The sequence below is a fragment of the Quercus suber genome, unplaced genomic scaffold (assembly GCF_002906115.3).
Source record: "Quercus suber isolate HL8 unplaced genomic scaffold, Cork oak 2.0 scaffold_356, whole genome shotgun sequence".
In the NCBI taxonomy this organism is placed as follows: Eukaryota; Viridiplantae; Streptophyta; class Magnoliopsida; order Fagales; family Fagaceae; genus Quercus; species Quercus suber.
This window is the reverse complement of record NW_027069808.1, coordinates 579,382-583,000: the sequence shown is the minus strand read 5'-3', so window position 1 is coordinate 583,000 and position 3,619 is coordinate 579,382. Positions and strand designations below refer to the sequence as shown.

Genomic DNA, 3,619 nt, shown 5'->3' with positions numbered 1-3,619 from the left:
AGTAGTTTGTGTTAAAACAAGCCGTCTAGCAAAAGATAGAAAATGAGCTTTCCAACCCGCAAGTTTGCCTTGAACCTGCTCAATCACCGCCCCAAAATCTTGCGGAGACGATGTGTGCTTTAAGGGAAAACCAAGATACTTACCCAAGGATGGTGTGGAGTGGAACTCTAATATGTTGCAAAGCTCCTCTCTACAACTATGATCCGAATTGGGTGAAAAAAATACCCAAGATTTCCCAACATTCATCTTTTGGCGAAAATCTCACAAAACGTGTCTAGCACCTCTCTTACAGCCCGGCAATTTTTAACATCAACTTTTGCGAATAGAACAAGATCATCCGTGAAGAATAAATGAGAAAAAGGCAAGCCACCCCTAGAGGTCGAAATTGGATCTCACAAATTATCTTCACATTTATCCGTTATGAGTGCCCCAAGGATTTCCATGCACAAGATGAAAAGATAAGGGGAGAGGGGGTCTCCTTGCCTAATACCCCTTAAAGGCTGAAAAGAATCTAGTGCCCTACCATTAAAGAGAATCGAGATGGTTGAAGACGAGACACAGCTCATAATAAGGGAGATGAGGTGGCTAGGGAACTTAAACAAAGTAAGAGTGTTCTTAATAAAGCTCCATTCAAGACGATCATAAGCTTTCTCCAAATCAATTTTAATAGCCATGACTCCTTCTCTACCCCTCTTTTTGGATATTGAGTGCTCCTGAAAAATGATGGCGTTATCAACACCCTTTCTCTTAGGCACAAACGCTGTTTGAAGTGGCGAGACAAGGTATTCTAGGGCTGGTCGGAGGTGAGCCACGATAAGATTAGTTATAACCTTGTACACCATGTTGCATAGGCCTATGGGTTGGTAATTATTAAGCGTTTCTGGGCTGTTACACTTGGGGATGAGAGTAATTAAAGTTTTGTTGAGATACTCTGGAACGTTTCCAATGTAGAAAGATTGTTTGACTTCATTCTTAACCGAATTGCCAACGATTAACCAGAACCGTTGAAAAAAGCCCGCATGAAGTCCATATGAACCTGGAGCTTTGTAAGGTTTAAGAGAGTGTAGTGCAGCGAGGTCACCTGGTATGGTTGGTAACTTGGTAGACTTGTTTTTTGTTTGAGCTATTTCCTTTTTTTTAGGTTGGTAACTTGGTAGACTTGTTTTTTGTGGTAACTTGGTAGACTTGCTTTTTCTGTTTGAGCTGTTTCTTATTTTTTTTAGGTTGGTAACTTAGTAGACTTGTTTTTGTTTTGAGCTGTTTCTTGATGACAGTACAATTAGCCACGCATATTCCTCAAAAAATTATTGATGGTAGACCGAAGCATTATTGCACTCTGCACATTGGTCTAACTTTATTGCATTTTTTAAACCCGCCAAAAGTTTGTCCGGCTATACTGGTGGAAAATAAAAATAATGACTTTTTGGTCAAACCATAAGGATGCATGTGAAGAAAAAAATATATTGTATTTAATATTTGGGGAAACAAAAAGAAATATATATATATATATACCTCATTTATCTATACTTACTTATGTAAAGATATTAAGCTCAACAATCATATTTCAAAAGAAATCTTCATCACACCACTCCGACAATTGATCAAAGCATTGGATGTGGCTAAGAAAGGGCGACCTAAAATGACATAGATTTGTGTACTGGCATTCAGAGCAGGCTCAGTGTCTAACAAACAAAATCAACAGGAAAGTAGAATGCATCCACCTTAATCAGCACATCCTCAACAATACCTCTAGGATTTTCACAGACTATCAGCTAATTGAAGTGTCATGGTTGTGGGTTTCAACTCCCTAAACCTAGCTGTAAATAAACTGAATATAGCATTAGGTTCACACTTGCCCCAAATCTAACAAAGCTCGCTCAATGAGACAATCCCCAATCTTGCATGAAATTGTAGGAGATCTAGGGTCCTTACATTTCACTGGATATTTATTCTAAATGATTGAACTAACTTGCTCTGTCAAAAATGCATTTTTAGGAACATTTGTTTTTCTCTTCATTGTCACAAGATCTTTTAGAAACTTAGCATAAGCAGGAACTTGCTGAATTGCATCAAGAAATGGAATATTAATTTGCACTTGCTTAAAAACCTCTAAAATATCTCCAAATTGCGCACTTTTTTGAGGATTGATTAAACTTTGAGGGAATGGAGCTTTAGGAACAAACCTCCTATCAAGGGGAGAACTAAGATCCTGAATTGGAATTGAGGTTGAGTTGCCCTTATTTTCTTTATGATCATCCTGTGAAATGTGAACTCCTTTTTCCTCTAACACAGTATTTCATTATCCTCCACTTCTAGCATTTTCACTTGATTATCAACTTGTCTACCAGACCTAAGGGTAGTAATAGACTGAACAATTCATGTGCATGAGTAGAACTAGAAGAATCATTAATTGCATACTGCCCTTTTGGGTTAGGTATAGGTTGACTATGAAACTTTCCTTTTTCCCTCTCTCTAACTTGGGTTGCTAACTGGCCAACTTGATTTTCCAACTTTGAAATAGCTTGAGTATTCAAATGGGTGGAACTTTTCATCTCTTGAATGGCTTGGCTCATTGATTGCATGAAAGTTTTGAGACTCCTCCAAAGATGGTTGTTGTCTTGGTGGTGCTACAAACTGAGGTGTTGATTGAGGAATGGGAGGATATGCTTGAGTAGGTGGACGAATTGACTTTGTTGATGCCTTGTTGCCCACCTATATTTGTGGGAGGCTGATTTTGCCTCCATGAGAAATTAAGATGGTTTCCTCCAATTTGGATTGTATGTCTCTAAAAATGGACTAGCAAATGTTTACCATAATTATTTAGTGCATTTGCTTGCTCAGTATAAAAATTAGGGTACCCAGTTACGGAAGGAGACATTTGTGTTGTATGCATAGGACTTGCACAAATAGAACATGTTTCACTTTGAACTTGATTGACAGAATTCATCCCTCTACCTAAAGCTAAAGCTTCAACCTTACGAGTGAGATTATCCAACCTAGCTTTTATGTCTAAATCTTCATTGACTTCATACAATCCTCCTTTCTTAATTGCAGGGGCAGATCTCTCTCTACGAGTGGAAAAATCCCATTGTTGTGAGCTTTCTGATAAATTCTCAAGAAATTGTATGCCTCATCATCTACAAGACTCAAAAATCCACCACCATTCATGGACTCAATCATGTTACGATTTGTCTGAGTCAAACCATTATAAAAATATGTACTAAAACCATGATGAGGACACTTTAAGATCAAGTCCTTAAATCTCCCAACTGTCATAAAATTTCTCTTGTTCATCCTGATAAAAATCTGCAATTTCTCTCCTCAAGCATTGGTCTTGGCCATTAGGAAAATTTAGAGAGGAATTTTGTGACCAATAGTTCCCATGAAGTGATAGATCCAGGTGACAAAGAATTAAGCCATGTTTTTGCCTTATCCTTCAAGGAAAAAGGGAATAAACGCAAGCGAACAGAGTCATCAGTGAAATTCTGGAACTTACAAGTAGCACAAATCTCAAGAAAATCCTTTACATGCATATAAGGTTCTTCTCTATCCAATCCATGAAAAGTAGGAAGAAGATGGATTATCTGTGGTTTCAACTCAAAATGTGCAGCAGTGGTTG

General features: G+C 37.9%; 1 non-coding gene across 1 annotated transcript; it reads left to right on the top strand.

The window, feature by feature from the left end:
• The first annotated feature begins 3,223 nt into the window (after positions 1 to 3,223).
• LOC112040677 (small nucleolar RNA R71) lies at positions 3,224 to 3,329 on the top strand. The gene has a single exon (XR_002886092.2). It is a non-coding gene; the product is annotated as a small nucleolar RNA R71 (small nucleolar RNA).
• The last annotated feature ends 290 nt before the right edge of the window (positions 3,330 to 3,619 follow it).